This window comes from Equus quagga, chromosome 11 (genome assembly GCF_021613505.1).
Source record: "Equus quagga isolate Etosha38 chromosome 11, UCLA_HA_Equagga_1.0, whole genome shotgun sequence".
In the NCBI taxonomy this organism is placed as follows: domain Eukaryota; kingdom Metazoa; phylum Chordata; class Mammalia; order Perissodactyla; family Equidae; genus Equus; species Equus quagga.
Window position 1 is genome coordinate 40,993,596 of NC_060277.1, and position 17,349 is coordinate 41,010,944.

The following is a 17,349-nucleotide window of genomic DNA, read 5'->3' on the forward strand; positions in this document are numbered from 1 at the left end:
TAAGACGTGAAGAAGAGGAAAATCGAGAAAGACAAATGCGCAGTCCTAAAGCACATGGTCATACTCAGGGTATGGCCCTTATTTTTATCACAGGGCTTTAAAATAATAGTTAAACCTTATTCCTGCAGGTCGCTAACAACAACCCCTCTGTCTATGCTAAATCAGATCCGTTGTCTTCATGAACTCCTCACCACTGATTGCTGCTTTTCTCTATCACATGCTCTCCCATCTCCCTCCAAGTCTTTCCACTTCTTCCTTTGCTTCACCCTTTTTTCCTATTCCAAGGCCAACACTATTATTATACCAAACTTGAACTGTTGTGCTATTTCTCTAGTTGGTCTGGCTGCCTCTAGTCTTTTTTCCTTATCCAATCCGTCCTACATCCCAACATTGAGCTATTTTCCTAAAACTCCATTTTTCATCATGTTAATTCCATAGATAAGAACAGCAATGGCTTCCTATTGTTCATTCTCTTCAGTCTAGTGTTCAAGAGCCCTCTTGCTCTGCCCTCACTCCTACAGCATCACCCCCCCCCCCACACACACACACACACACTCCCACTGAGGGAACAGTCTCCCTCCTGTATCCCATAAGGACTTTCTTCTATTGTAAGTCTGTCATGTTAAGATTCTGAGTGGCCACCTCTGGTGGGAGGGAGGAGAAGAGGACACCCAACTCACCTGAAAGAGGCCGAGCTGGTACCTGGAGCTGGGAAGGAAAAGCCATTCCTTGGACTTAAGACTCATCAGATGTCTTTGCTCTGCAAAGAAGATCAAGAGTAGAGATACCCACCGCTCAGACTGGAGACAGGAATTCCTTGGGGTGTTCTGTGTGGGCAGAGCTTGCAAACTGAGCCTTCTGTTGTCTAGGGCAGGGACTAGGCTTGAGGCACATGGCTCCATGGCCCACAGGCTCCAGGGAAGTCAAGTCTGATGTTAGCTCAGCTGCCAACCCAGAATCATGGGGACAGAAGCTGAGCATCACCATCTTAAACTGTGATTGAATATACTTCGAGTAAACTTCTTCAGGCAGTATGGGCGCCATGACCTCTGGGAAGCCCTCTCTGACCTATGTCCTGTCTGTATGACCTCCCTGAGCTCCCTAAGCATCCCGCAGGGATCTAAATCACAGCTCTTAGCTCATGTAAGGCAGTTTTCTATCTTCTTGCCTGTCTCCTCCGTGGGAGAGCTCTGTGAGAGCTCATCACACAATGCCTGGTATGTGGAGCCGCTCCACAAATGGAACCAAACAGCTCGTAAAGGAAAAGGCAGGTGAAGAGTGAGGTGGACTGACAGTGTTCTCGTGAGCAGGTCTTTATCTTACACATCTCTCCTCCATGGAGCCCAACTCTGGACTGCACTTGAAGGGGGCACTTGCAGAGTGAGTCAGTGACTGGTAAACTAATGCCCCTTTTCATATTCTAGTGCCCTTTTCATTTCTTCCTCAGATTAAATGTGAAAGCCCATCACTGTTGCTACTATAACTTTAAGAACTTTATTTTCAAAACTAATGATTAAAATTATGCCAATCAAATTTTCACACGTGCAGCTTTAGTAGGACTATCCTAGTGTGCAGATAGATATATCTTAGCATTCGATATCATGGTGCCCATGACTTTGGAGCGTTTGCAAGGTTGTCTGTGACTTGATTTCCAGGTGGGGTACAGCGATACCACGGCAGCTCCCCTAATTGGATGTATTGCTAGTGAGAATGAGGGGGTTGCTGTTGTCTCCTTTGTGTACACAGTTTCTCTGTGAGGACACATCCGCCAATTTAGGGCACAGCTTAGACTGCTGATTGGGGAGATGTGGCCTGCAGGGTCTGACTTCAAAATGGAAAAAAAGAAAACTCCCAATTCTGGTTTCCACTTTGGCCTTAACTAGCTCCTATTGTGCACCATATGGCAGGACATATGTTTCTCGCTGCACAAATTTAAAACATCTGAAAATAATATTTTCCTGACTGAGCAGCCATTAGGAATGAGGGAGCATTTTCTGAGCAAAAGCTTGAGTCAGCGGTGAACCTAAGAGGCAGCGTCGCAAGGACAACGGCCGCCACTCTCCATGGCAAATCTCTCGAAAATCTGAGAACAAACTACACGTCTGTAAGGTGGGAAGCAGAGCCTCGTGAGCTCTCACCCCCAGCCCTCCCTGAAGGCCCCCAGACACATCTACCTGCCTGGAGCATGAGCTTCAAAATAAAAAAGAACAAACCACACATGTTAGGCAAAAAGCAGTATTGAAATATACATGTTTTAATAGATTAATTTTTTTTTTTGAGGAAGATTAGCCCTGAGCTAACATCTGCCACCAACAATCCTCCTCTTTTTGCTGAGGAAGACTGGCCCTGAGCTAACATCCGTGCCCATCTTCCTCTCCTTTATATGTAGGATGCCTGCCACAGCATAGCTTGCCAAGCGATGCCATGTCCGCACCCAGGATCTGAACCGGTGAAGCCCGGGCCACCAAAGCAGAACGTACGAACTTAACCACTGCGCCACCAGGCTGGCCCCTTAATAGATTAATTTTTGTGATCTTATCTGTGTTTTTCTTAAGGTGGTTTTTAGGCCCCGGAGAGTCTCGTGCACATTGTGGGGAAAGGCAGAAGACCATGAGGCCCCGCTAGAGCCGGAGGAAACAGCTCAGATGAGGAAATGCTGCCGTTTTGCTGATGGCGTGGTCATGTAATGACCTGAGATTCAGGAAGGGGAATTGGTTGGCAAGGAGACTGAAGGCCTCGAGTAGGAGATGTTTGGAGACTTTAGAGTTGTGAAAGGGTAAAATGCAGAGAGAAGGCTGTTAAAGCCCAAGATAGCCAGATTAATAATGGACGCTGAGCCCGCAGCTGAACACAGCATCTCACGACAGGCCTGGTGAGGGGAGCCTTCTCATGGAATTCCTAATTCTGGGAACTCTGCAGAGTCAGCATGCAGCTGCCCTTGAAAAGCAGTTTCAAGTAAGCCAGGAGAGCTGCCCAGGATCCAACCTGGAGGAAAGAGGGAGAGAAGAAAAGAAGGGAGGGAGAGGGGGAGGCGGGTGGTACCGGGGAAGGCCGGAAGGGAGGTCAACATCCAACCTGTTCAAGTAGCATAAAAAGGACACTGTGTCCTCTGTCATCTAAAGTGTCACCTGACACCTCAGATCCTCCTCCTCTACCTTAGTTTTCCTACACATCATCTATTTTTCTTACTTCTCTTGTTTTCTTCTTCCCCGACCAGAACATTAACCCCATGAAGATAGGGAATAGTATTTATTTTGTGCAGTGCTCTATGCCCTCTAAAATGAAGTGTCAGAAAAATTGCTCTCATTCCAGGCTGACTGTCATGCCCTTGAGCTGATGACGAAGATACAGTCAGTCAGCTGCGGGAGAAGTGGCAAAAGAGGGGAGCAAGAAACCCCTGAGACCTCGGACTCCTGAGGAGAGCTCCTCCCCCCAGGGGGCCGTGACTACAGCTCCTATAACTGTTCCCCACAGGGCACTCTCGGCCAAGCCCCCACTAAACTGCACCCACACGTGTCATTCAATTCTCACGGCACCTCTATGAGGCAAGCACTGTTTTTAACTCTATATTTTACATAAGATAATTGAGCACAGAGGTAAAGCGTTAGGTGGAGCCATATGAAATGGTCGTTTTTATATCTAAAAATTATGAAATATCCATAATATCATATGGTCTAACCTAACTGTATGCCCAAGGTAATACATTTCTTAAGTGGCAGAATGCAGATGCAAATGCACATCATTCTATCTGACTCCAGAGCCCAAGTTCAAGGGCAAAGCCATTCCTGGTGGAAGGACACCATGGGGAAACCATGTCATTAGATCTTATTAGAATATTCATACAATGAGGCCTAGGAGAGAGAAGAGAGGATTGGAAATAATCGCCTGTGTGAGCTATAGCCATATGGTCTTCCCAAAATACCTCAATTTTAAAACGAAGTCTCCTTATTCAGCCTTGAAAAGGAATGAAATTCTGACACATGCTGCAACAGGATGAACCTTGAAGATATCATGCAAAGTGAAACAAGCCAGTCGCAAAAGGACAAACAGTGTGTATGAGTCCACTTAGATGAGTCACCTAGAGTAGTCAACTTCGTACAGACAGAAAGTGGAATGGTGGTTGCCAGGGGCTGGGGGGAGGGGCGGGAGGATGGCAAGTTATTGTTTAATGGGGATGGAATTTCAGTTTGGGAAGATAAAAATGTTCAGGAGATGGATGGTGGGGATGGTTGCACAACAGCGTGAATGTACTTGACACCAATGAATTGTGCCCTTAAAAATGGTTAAAATGTAAATTTTAGGTTGTGTATGTTTCACCACAATGGAAAAAAAGAAAGAAGAAAGCAACTCTTGTTTCAGTTGGGACCTGTCCAGTTATAGCATCGTGGATACTTTAATGCTAAAAGACAAAGACTATTCTTTCAAGTCTATGCCTTTATGACATGAAGCGTACATTTGGTATACAAATATATTTGTGTGAATTACATGGAAATACTCTACTACTAGTAAAGAGAGCTAATGTTTATTGAGTACGCACCTCATGCCAGACTCTGCTTAAATGTGGTACATGTATTATCGCATTCAAAGTTCACAAGAGCCCTGCCAAACAGAGACTGTGGCCATCTCCCTTTGGTTTCCCGCGCACTCCTCTATAACACGCATACACGGTACAGGACGGTCACCTTTTTTCCTCCTATGTGGGGATTTCCTGGAGAGCGCCAAGAACAAAAGACTCTAATGAACACTGATTAAAAGCAGAGGCTTGGAACAACCCCTGATTCAGGTCCTCAATAAATTTTTATTAAGCGAATAAGCACATGACCCAAAAGAGTTGCTCAGGTCTCCTGATTAGATGTCTTAATGTTTGTGTCACCAGGGCTTTCAATAAGGGGAAGTGAAAGAAAAAAGAATCACGGTGAAAATTTCTGCCCAAATACAGTGTGATATTTTTACTAAGTAGAAACGTGACTAAATATAGCCTACAAAAGCTGGCTATATTTAGAAATGGCCTTTTTTTTGCTTGTTTCACCCAAAGTGTAGTATCACACAGAGGTCTCAGCCTTTTCAGCTGAAGGAAATTTCATGCAATGGTTTTGTGTCATCTCGCCGTTGTTTCTGTGGGTAATATTCCCTCCCCCAAGCTCCTCTCGGCCCAGGCTCGGCCCAGGCTCGTTAGAAGCAGGACTCTCTCTAGTTTGACCACGGGGTATTTTCAGTTCCTTCCGACACAATTGGAACTGGGTGTAGGGGAGTCAGCTAACAGTTCTTTTTAATTGTCGTGCTACTGGCATAGAAACCGGGGGAAAATGATTGAAGCTCCAGTCACAATCCTCCTGGAAGAGGTGTGATGTCTGTCAGGTCTTCAAGAGTTAAGCAGCATATCTTGCACTTTCAAAGCCTGTTGTTTTGCAAGAAGTCTTAGGTGAAAACAATGAGACAAAAGCATGCTTTGTGAAAGACAATGACATCCATTCAAATGCCTCTCATTATACTCTCCTATTTTGCAGAGCCTTGTATCCAGAATTATCCTGTTCTATTAACTACTAGTCTGGTATAGTCTCAAAAAAAAAAAAAATTTTTTTTTCCTTAAACGTGGAGTTGGGGGTGGAGAAAAAGTTAAAGTGGAAAGGCATCTCTTTCAATTCATTCAGTCCCAGGGTCTGCTGGTTGTGAGATTGTTTCTAGTCACAGTTCCTCTCAGCTCTTTATGGGAAGAGCTCAAAGCTTCCCAGAAGCACAGATTGGCAAGTGCGTGCTTGAGGTTCACAATAACTCACTCCTCTACGATGAAGCAGCCCCCACGAGAGGAGACAAAGGGAATGTCCTTGTTTCTTTTCTTTTTTTTCTTTCATTTTTTTTTCTTCACTTGTTGCACATGATTTGTTGTAAATATCTTGGAGATTGAGGAGGAAAACAGTTCATTGGGTCTCTCGTCCACTCTGTTTCCATCTCCTTCAATACATTCCTCAGAGATTAATTCCATGAGATCTTAAATATGGAGAAAGAAGTCATGCCCACCACTTCCCAAGGAGCCAAGCCCGCAATTTATGAGATTTTGTGGTAAGGACATTTAGATTTTTGGTCTGTGGTTCAAGCTTATTGTAATTCAAGTTCACAGGGCGCAGAGTGTAAGGGAAATGGATGGCAGGAAGGGGATCTCTTGGCAAAGCTGATGGTGAGAGGAGGGGACGGTGGAGGGGTGGCAAATCACTGAGCTGGGGGCCCTGGGTCAGGGAGAGGGGAATGATGCTCCAAGGCCTCTAGATCAGCAAGTGGGAGGTCAAGACCCTGGCTGCAGCCTTGGGGATGCATCTGCCAGTAGGTGGCCCATCAGACTGAGGAATTCTGAACACAGGCCCTTTACAAACTGCACTGGCGGGAGCAAACACAACCAACCGACCACAAGGAAATAGAATCATATACCACCCAGCTCCACGTGAAAAAGTCCACAGGGATGAACAGACTCTGCTCCTGTCCGTCCTGGGCGATAATTTCCTTCTGTAGTTGCATCATCTTTTCATTTAAACAGTTAAAAGCCTGTATTTGGTTATATAATCACTGGGCCCCTGGCTTGACCAACTTGCGAAAACAAGAGAGGTCATATTTGCAATTAGGCCTAAATTACAAGGACTTCAAATCCGCATTGCTTCTAACAAGAATTCCAGTCTTTTCCACAGTAGCTCTTTCCAAATATTTCAGAAGTTCCCCAGAGCTGCTTTCATGTATCTATGAACTAGTCTTCATTATCATTTCCTTGGAGTGGCCCCAGAAATCCAAGCAGAGCCCCGTGCGCCTGACTGCCCCATCACAGGTCCACTCTGGCCGCCCGCTCTGCCAGCATTCCATGGACAGGAGCTCACTGAGCTCCAGGCTGAGCACCCAGCAGTCCAGCCATAGGCTATGTCCAAGCCACTTGTCCACTGACCCTCATGCCTTGCTGTCACTACTGTCACCAACCCTGCTAGCACAGAGCCATTGACCGTCACCAACCTCAGGGCAGACCTTTGCTAATTCTCCTGGACCACTGTAATTCCTGGTGGTAAGAGTGTAGATGCTCTTTCCTGTTATTCTCTCCAGGGATGACCCACAGCAACATTACTGGGCCCCAGATACCACAGCATTTCACCTGCATATCACAGCTCTTTCAATTGCCTTGTTTGTAGCCATTTCCCCCCAAAGCTCTTCCCTGGCAACAGGTAGCTGTCTCCCGTGCTAGTATCTTTCCTCAAATCGGCACTTCCCAGCCAAGATGCAGACCCGGGTACCGAGCCCAGCTCACCTCTTCAGATTCACCCTCCCTACGGTGAGCTTCTTACCAGAGGTCCTATTGTCTTCTCCCTCAAACTTTGATCTTGGATCCTACAGGCCATCAGTCATAGTTTTATGTCTTTATTTTTCCTTTTGGGGGCCAGGGGATAGGTCCCTCCATCCCCATGTAAATCTATGAAGGGACAGGGCTACAAAAAGCCTCAAAAACAAATGGCTATGTTGGGGGAGAGAAAATGCTTTCAGCATCTGAGCCCTAGACACTGAGTTAGGCCACATTATCCTGGTGTGAAAACAAACTGAATCAGATTCTCTTTGTGCCCACTCAGACTATAGTTATCAAATGTCTATAACCATTCATTCATCCACTTATTTATCCAACATTTCTTGAACACCTGCTATGTGCCTGGCACTGTGCTAGGCTTTGGAAACACAAAGATGAATAAAACAGGGTCCCTTAACTCAAAGTACAGTCTATGGAAAAAGACAGATACATAAGTTACTTACAAAATAATACTGTAATCTTGTCTGTAATAAGGCTATTCCATGCTATGGAGAGCAGAAAAGCAGAAGATTCCTTCTGTTTGGCAGAGTCAGGGATCTCAGAGTCAACTTCTCAGAGTAGAAGATATTTAGGCTGGGTTGAAGGGTGACTAGGAGGTCCTTAGGAAGGGAGGTGTAAGGAACTCCAGAGAGACAGAGTTGATAATGAGCAATGGCATGGAAGTTCATGGTTTACTTAGGGAAGCGTGGCATTAGGTGTGGTTGGTCCCACGGGCAAGGGAGAGACATGAATCTGGTCAGATACATTGGAGCCGCTCACAAAGAGCTTAGTATGCCCTTCTGGGAACCTGTGATTTTGTCCAACTCAGAAAACATTTCTGAAGTACCTACTAGATATCTGGCATTCTGTTGGGCACTGGGAGTGGAAAGATGACAAAAGCATGGCCCCTATCCTTTAGGAGGTTCAATCGCTCGGGGAGACAAACTTACAGAGACAACTTCAATATGATGCTAGGACAGAGATAAATACAGGATGCTCTGAGGCACACAGCTGGAGGGAGGAGGGGAGGGGGTGAGTCAGGGCTCAGCTCCCTGGAAGTGTTGCTGCTGAAGTTTAGTCTTGAAGGATGAGTGCATATAATCCAGCAAGGAGAAGGGAGGAAAACCTTTCCAGCCAGATGGAAGAAACACAGTGAGCCAAACCTAGGGACACCAAACAGCATCATTTATCATTTTTATTTATTTTGGAGGAGGAAATGATAAGAAGCAGCTCAGTATTGCTGAAATATGAAGTGAGAGCCTGGGAGGTAGGAGGTAAGGATGTGGAGGTGGGTAAGAGCTAGGATATTGAGGGCCTCGTATGCCAGGCTAAGGCCTTTGACTTTGTCCTGCAGGAAATAGGGAGCTACAAAAAAGTCTCGAGCAGGAAAGTGATGTGATCCAGCGTTTCAGCTAGATCAGTCTGGTGGCACCATGGGGCAGGATAAATCTGCAGGCAAGGAGATGAGGCTATTGCAATATCCAGGCAAGAAGTGCTGAAGCCCCGAAAGAAGGGGATGAAAGGGGGATGACTCAATTGTTTATGTGATATCTGCCATTGAGCTAATTTCTAGGAGAAGGAAATTCAGTTTTCCTCCCTTCTCCTAAGGAAATTCTGACACACGCTACAACATGGATGAACCTTGAAGACAGTACGCTAAGTGAAACAAGCCAGACACAAAAGGACAAACAGTGTATGATTCCACTTATATGAGGTACCTAGAGTAATCAAATTTATACAGACAGAAAGAATGGTGGCTGCCAGGGGCTGGGAGGACAGGGGAGAATGGGAGGTCAGTTTTTAATGGGTATGGAGTTTCAGACGAGGAAGATGAAAACGTTCTGAAGATGGATGGAGGAGAAGGTTGCACAACAATGTGAATGTACTTAATGCCTCTGAACTGTACACTTTAAAACGGTTAAAATGGTAAATTTTATATTAGGTGTATTTTACCATAATTTACAAAAACAATGAAGAAAGATAATGCTGTGTAATATTTACAGTAGGTATTGATGTTTTTCAAAGAAGAGTTAATCGGTAGATCTGTAGGAACTGGTTTCACAGAAATGCAGACGTGTAAGAGATTGAATGTGTGATTGGGTAATCCAGTCCAGTCATCCATGGCAAAACCTTTTCAAAACCAAGAATGATCTCTTTAATAAACCTTGAATTGTGAGATTTTCTAACTCTAAATTATAATCTTCCACCAATTCTTGAAGAAATAAAACAGAAGAATGAGTCTAAACCAGCTCACCACCTGTTTTTGTAAAGTTTTATTGGGACCCCATCACACCCGCTTGTGTTATGTGTTGTCTGTAGCCGCTTCGGCTCTCGCACAGCAGAGTTGAGCAGTTGCCATAGAGACTATCAGACCAGCAATTCCTAAAATATTTACTTTCTGGCCCTCCACGGAAAAAGTTTGCGAACCCTGTTCTACACATTGCATATGGACTGTGCATTAGTTAATAACATTGTATCAATGTTAAACTTGTGGTTATTGGTGAGAATCCTCTTGTTCTGGGAAAAGGAGTGCTGAATTTTTATAGGGGAACAAGCAAATGGTAGATGATAGATAGCTACACAGACAGACAGATAGATACAGATTGATAAAATGTGGTAAAATGGTAACACTTAGTGAATCTTGCTGCAAGGTAGACGGTATTATTCTTGCAACTTTTGTCAAGTTTAAAGTTTGTCAAAATAGGAGGAAAAAAAGAATAAATCTACCTTTAGAGCTCAGTTCCTTCTGTCTTCTCTTCAGCTTCTTGGACCCCACTGATTTTATAACTTTGTATGATCGCAGATTAGAATAAAGTGTTCAAATCAGGGATATGCTCACGCCCTCTGCCCTGGAAAGAGTGTCACAACCCATGCCTTCCTGGATTCTTTTTGGTTTTAATTTCTTTTTCTTTTGGGTAATTTTTGGTTTTAATTTCTTTTTCTTTTGGATAATTGTGTTTTGGACTCTCCACATGCTCAATAAGTAATGCCAGCAAGTCCTCTTGTGGATGGCTACAAAAATAGAAATAAGCAGCACAATTTCCCTGCTTGTATTTCTATAGTCACACAGAAACGGAATGATTCTTTTTGTGTTCCACTTGCCGCTTTGAGTCTCTACTTATCCTGGTGTTGGACCTGATCTCTCTTTTGTTATTTTTTGTTTTTAGATCTAAGAGTTGACCCCGTCTAATTATGCTCACAAGCTAATTACAGATATACAACACGGAGCCAGAAAGAGATACTTGAGAACAATTATCAAGGAACATCCAGTTTCATACTCTGTCTCAATGATTCCACACCTTGAAATATACCTTAAAGATATACTCAACAAAAGCTATAAATGACATGTGTAAGGATTTTTTTTGCCGTTGGGGGAAAGGGGAGGGATCAAAGGTCATCTGGGAATCAGTGGGGTAGGGAATAGGTCAAATGTGGTAAATGTCCGCCCTGGAGTGCTTTGCATCCTTAAGAAGCAGAGAGCAGAGACGTGCATAACAAAAACCAGTGCTTGATGAAATAAATGTGAGAAACAGAGTGGTAGATCCTGAGACAATAGCATTTATGGGAATTAGAAGTACATGCACACAAGTCACTGTGCACATTTTGTCAGAACACATATACTTAAGTGATACGCATTAAATACTTTACAACGATTGCTAGTGGAAAAAGGACTGGGATAGAAGGGAATGTGATTAAATTAAACCTTTATAAATTCTTAAAAAGCAAGAAGGGCCTTATAGCACCAATGATGATGTTCAAGGAAAAGAAAAAATAACATATAAGAAGAGCCAAGTAGCAACACAGAATGTATATATGACGAGCGCATGAAGCCAAGAAGCAATCAGAGGGGGTGGTTTATTGGGAAAATCTTCCTGGAAAAGGTGGTTTTTAGGCACATTGCTTCATCCTTCACCCAAAACCATCCCCCACTAACACTTCTATTAATCTTACAAATTCCACCATCACATAAGCTAATAACACTTAATCATAACATATTTTAAACATTCATTCAGTGCCAAAACACAATCGTAAATAATTTACATGCATTATTTAATTTAACCTCCACAAAATTCTTACAAGATAAGGATTATTATCATCCTGTTTCACCGATGAGAAGACTGAGGCTTAGAGAGATTAATTAATTTTGGGGAGGTGACCTAGCTAGAACATGGCAAAACAAGACTGATACCCAGTGCTGTTTGACTCTAAAGGCTGTGCTCTTAACATCTTTTCTGGTGATGACACACGGCAGACACACCCCAAAAAATGCTCACGTAATGCCAAACCAAGGAGGGCCATATTGATTTTTTTTTGGGGGGGGGGGTCAATGGCAATATCGCTTTTTGAGCTTCCTTCCAAAATTTGCAGCTATACAAGTGGCAGCCAATACAAATTCCTGTTAACTAACATGCTTGTTATAACAGGTAGCCCCAGCCTGGATCTGTCTAGGTTTACTCACTCATTGAACAAACTTTGATTTGTTCGAGAATCTACAATGTGTCAGACACTGTTCGACGTGATGAGGATACAGCAATGAACAATTCAGGCCAGGTTCCTGCTTTCGTGGAGTTACATTGTAGTGGAGGGGGACTGAAAATTGACAGAAAAGTGAACAGGAAAAGTTTCTGGAAACTGCTCAGAAATGAACAGTTAGTGATAAAGTCCTACAAAGAGAAGGAAACGACGATGTGATGGAACGTGTCTTGGGGCTGCTTAAATTGGCTGGTCAGGCAGAAACTCTCTGAGAAGGCGATATTTATGCTGAGATTTGAATGACAATAGAGAATCAACCACGAGACAGTGAGGAAAAATAGTATATTGGCTGAGCGATTAGCTGATGCAGAGTCCTAAGGCAGGAACCAGCCTGGCATATTCAAAGAACAGAGAAGGCTGATGAGGCTGAGGGGTGATGAGAAGGGGAGTGACAAAGATAAGAATGGAGAGAGAGGCAGAGCTCAGGTCATGGTGGACTCTGAAGGCTAGAGTGAGGAGCTTAGATTTCATTCCAATTGTGGTCAGAGGCTATCAGAGTTTTGCCGAGGGAGAGTTATGATCTGACTCTAATTTTGATAAGACCACCTGGTTCTGGGTGGAGAATAGATTGTAGGGAGAAGGGTGGGAGCAGAAGACCAGTTGGAGGGCTTGTGAAGAAGCCCACCCAGGCTTCTAGTTCTGGCTCTGAAACAGTAGCTGGTATTGTACTTCTCCTCCTACCATAAACGACTACGAACCCCAAACAAATATATGAACAACTCGTTTCAGGCATTGGACAGCAACCAGTGCAGAGAGACACATGAGGTGGGTCTGACATTCACCAGGGCTTTCTCCCTAAGAGCATTTTCCAAATGGGCACATGTTGATAGAGGCCAAGTAGCACACAGAGGTAGAGGAAACAAAGATGGAAATTTGAGGCTGCTGAAATGTCTGGAATTTGAGGGGTGGGGTACTGGAAAGGACAGGACCTCTCACACAGAAAAAGAGCCTTCAAAATTTGGATAATGATCCCTCATGTTCTTGGTTACCTTTTGTGATGGTTAATTTTATGTGTCAGTTTGGCTAAGATGAGACACACTGGTGTTTAGACTTTGAATAAAGCAGATTACCCTCCATAATGTGGGTGGGCCTCATCCAATCAGTTGAAGGCCTTAAGAGAAAACAGACTGAGGTCCTCTGAGGAAGAGGGAATTCTGCCTCCAGATGACCTTCAGAGATGAGCTGCAGCATCAGCTCTTCCCTGGGTCTCCAGCCTGCTGGCCTTCTCTGTAGATTTTGGACTTGCCAGCCCCTACAATGGCATGAGCCAATCCTTAAAAACCCCTCCCCCCAACATACACACACACGCCCATCCTATTGTTTCAGTTTCTCTGGAAAACCCCTCTAATCCTATTGTTTCAGTTTCCGTCTAAAACCCCCCTTAAGTCATCCATGCACATATATATACACGCACATGATAGATATGTAATACGTCTAGAGAACAACTGGTCCAGTCAGAGCAGAAAGATAGATAGAACTAGTAAGGATTTTTCAGATAAGGAATGGAAATAAAAGATTATTCAGGGGCCGGCCTGGTGGCGCAGTGGTTAAGCGCGCACGTTCAGCTTCAGTGGCCCAGGGTTCACCGGTTTGGATTCCAGGTGTGGACATGGCACCACTTGGCAAGCCATGCTGTGGTAGGCGTCCCACATATAAAGTGGAAGAAGATGGACACAGATGTTAGCTCAGGACTAATCTTCCTCAAAAAAAAAAAAAGAAAAGATTATTCAAATGGTTGAACCACATGGAAGCTGTAGGGAAACTAATTCATAAAGTTCAAAGAAAAGGAAGCAAATGAAAAATTGAGCCAGTTATTATCTCTAAATAAAAGAATATAACTTTCTGACTCAGCAGGGAACAACAGTTGCATAGTCATAAAATTAAAACACTAAGTATGGATTTAACTAACAACTGTAATTCAAATACCTGGGGGAGAGGTGGGAGGGTAAAGAGGGCTAACAGAAAACTAAAATTGTCGTCTACCATAGTAAGTCAGGAGATGATGAAAAGCATCAAGAGTCAACTATACTTCAATTAAAAAAAAAGAAATATGATCAAATGCATTGTGAACATTTTATATATGTGTCTGTATAATACACATATACATATATACATGTGTGTAAATCATATGTATGTATAAATGTATGTAAAACATATGCCTGTGTATATATATAATAGGCACAATGCATTCAATCATATTTCTGAAGAATACTACCCACTTTACATATGAAGAAAATTACAAATGTATTGTCAAATGACAAAAATAAAGCAATTTTAGTAACAAAAAAAAGGTAAAAGTATCAAGAGATAGCAAAATACATGTGTTAGTTAAAGGAAATATACACTTAAGTATTAAAAGAAAGAGCTAAAAGTATTTAATATAGTTGCCTCTGTAGAGTTGGATAGGTCTGTGTTGTGTATGTGGCAGTATTTTGTTATAACCTTTCAGTATTATTTGACTTTTTAAATTACACACATGCATTACTTTGTTAAAACAAAACAAAACATACAACAAAGCTACCGTTCACCAAACCAGGATGACCTTGAAATGTGGAGGAAGACAGGACAAATTAATCATGCTTTTCTCAATTTGTTCACAGCCTTGAAGCCATCACAGAAACCTCCCCTTCCTCCAAATTTTATATCCCAAAATTTCAGAGGATTTATTGTTCATTCAATAGGTAATAAGAGGGTTGGAGGCCAACCGTCCTAATTTTAGGAGAAGTTGGGAAAATGTGTAAAGTCATAAAACACATTTGCTTGCTATTTGGATATTTACCAAAAAAGAAAGTAGTGTGTTCACAAGAACCCATCCTTAAAGAATTCTTAATTAGTTCAAATCACTAATGACCAGCACAGTTAAATTCAACAATGACAGATAAAGATTAGCAAATGTAGATAAGAAGTCTAAATGATAATGATATACAGAACTGACTGTATATTAAGAACGACTGGTAAAGATCTTGGATTACTCTAAAAATAAAAAAATAAAAGACTAAAATCAAAATTCAACTTAACCTTTTCAAAAGAAGCTTGTACAAAGAACATAACATGATGGAGGAAATTGCCCGTGGTTTATGTGACAATTACGTGAAGCCAGATAGGCCTGGTATGTATCAGATTCTGACACTGACGTGTCGCCTGCCTAAACCGTTGTTTTAGCCAATACCAGGGGAATAACTATAAATGTCCCTATTTTTATTGCTAGTACTTACTACTATTTTCCTAATTCTTCTGTGTCCAACCTCACTGCCATTACTTTCTACAGTAATATTCAATTACAGCACTTGGATTTAGGGAGGGTCTAGAAAATTTGAAGAAAGATTCCCAGATACTGACAGTCTGGTAAATAATTCCTAAGAGAAGAAATGAAAGAGCTTGATCTATTAAGTCCAAAGATAAGAAAACATAAAGATTATTTCTTCAATTTTCATCCAGACCAACAAAAGAACATAGACACATGATCAGCAACATGAAACTACAGGTCACTAATTTCTAACTAGTTAACTTTTGCTATTTTGTCCACCTACTAATTTCCCAGACTAGGTTCCCAATGGCTTCCTAATAAATTACCCCGAATGAAATCGAACAAATTCTAAAAGGAACCAGTGTTCTCTCTCCTAGGATTACCTCTAGGTCTCTAAAGACAGTCAACAGAGTAAAATAATAAGGTTGCTTCCAAGATTGATCTGTAGCAATCAGCTCAAATGCTATTAGTTTCCAACTATACATTTCCCTGCACAAATAGTGTGTACCTTCTTGCCAGTGACCTGGCACTAAACTCCACCTTAGTCACAGGGCAGGCATGACTTTGAACTAGACAGGGGATTCCCAGATTTTCTCCATCTTAATTTTTATAAAATTCCTCGAGTTTCTTCAGAAGTACTTACAAAATCCAGGTTCTGCCTCGAAGAAACGAAAGAGCAGAGTATTTTAGTTTCATAGAAATTTGTATTTAAATTTTCACGTGTTATAGGCATCATTCATAAAACCGTATGTGAAATTTTAGAACTTAAATTAGACTTTAACATTGATCAAGGAAGGAGGAGGAAAGGGAGGAGCAGGACGAAGAAACAAATACAGTTAGAGATGCGGTGGCTTGACTTAGGATCTCAGTGGTAAAAATGAAAATTGAAAGCATTCGGTACCTGTTTTGGAACTAGATGAATAATAATGGGGCGGGTAGGCGATGATGGCAAGAGAAGAGGGAAGAATGAGTGCTGTTTTTAGCTCAAGTGACTGGGGAGATGAGGTGTCATTTACTGGGATGTGTAGACCAGGGCACAGGTGTGAGGATGGGGCCATTTTAATTTTCTGAACATTTTAATTGTGAGATGCTGAGTAGACTCCCTAAGAAGATGTCAGGTAAGATGTTGGATACATGACTTGGAAGTTTCTGGGTGAGCTCAGGGCAACAGGGGCAGATCTGGGAATCACAGGAGCATAGACAGAATTTATAGCCACGGGCCCCAGTGGAGTCACCCAGGGACAGAGTGTAAATATAAGAGAACCGGGGATGAGGACCTAACCCTCAGATATGTCACAGTTTAGAGGTTTTGCAAAGAAGAGGCAGCAAATGAAACTAAAAAGGCGTGAATAGAGGGGAGGAACACCCAGAGTATGAATGATGTCACAGAAACCGAGAAAAGAAACTAACACACTTTGCTCAAAGATGGGGTAAAACGAGAAAAGAAAACGACCTCTTGCTTTGGCTACATGAAAGTCAGCAGGCTGCTGGTGACCCTGACAAGAACCTTGACATAGGTCCATGGAGTCAAAAACCTGAATGGAAGGTGAAGAAGTGAAAATCGTGTCTATAGTCAAATCTTTCAAGTTTTGCTGGGAAAGGAAACCCAGAAATGAGAGGGGACTATTAGGCCAGGAGGTTTGCTTGGTTATGGATGTTATTTTACTTTTCACTGTGGAAACTTTCATACTTCACATGTACAAAACCAGAGAATAATATTACATACCTTCATGAACTCATTGCTCAACTTCAACGATTATCTTTTTTTTGCTTGTTTCACCTATTGTCCATTTTTAATTTTTTTAAATTAAGATAGAACTTACAGATAGTAAAATTCACTCTTTTTGCTATAAAATCCTGTGTGTATAGATGCGTACAGCCATATAACCACCACCAAATTCACGATGTAGAACAGTTCTCCCACAGTTCCCAAATTGTGCCTCATGCCCCTTTGTAGTCATCATCTTCTTTTACCCACAGCCCCTGGCAAACACTGGTCTATTTCCTGTCTCTATAGTTTTGCCTTTCCAGAACGTCATATAAATGGAATTATACAGTATGCAAGCTGTCTGGCTTCTTTCACTAAGCATAACGCATATAAAATTCATCCAAGTTGTTACATGTATTAGCAGATTGTTCTTTTTTCTGGCTGAATAGTATTCCACTATATAGATATACCACAGTTTGTTTATCCATTCAACCATTGAAGGACATTTGGTTTGTTGCCAGCTTTTGGCCATTATGAACAAACCTTCTGTAA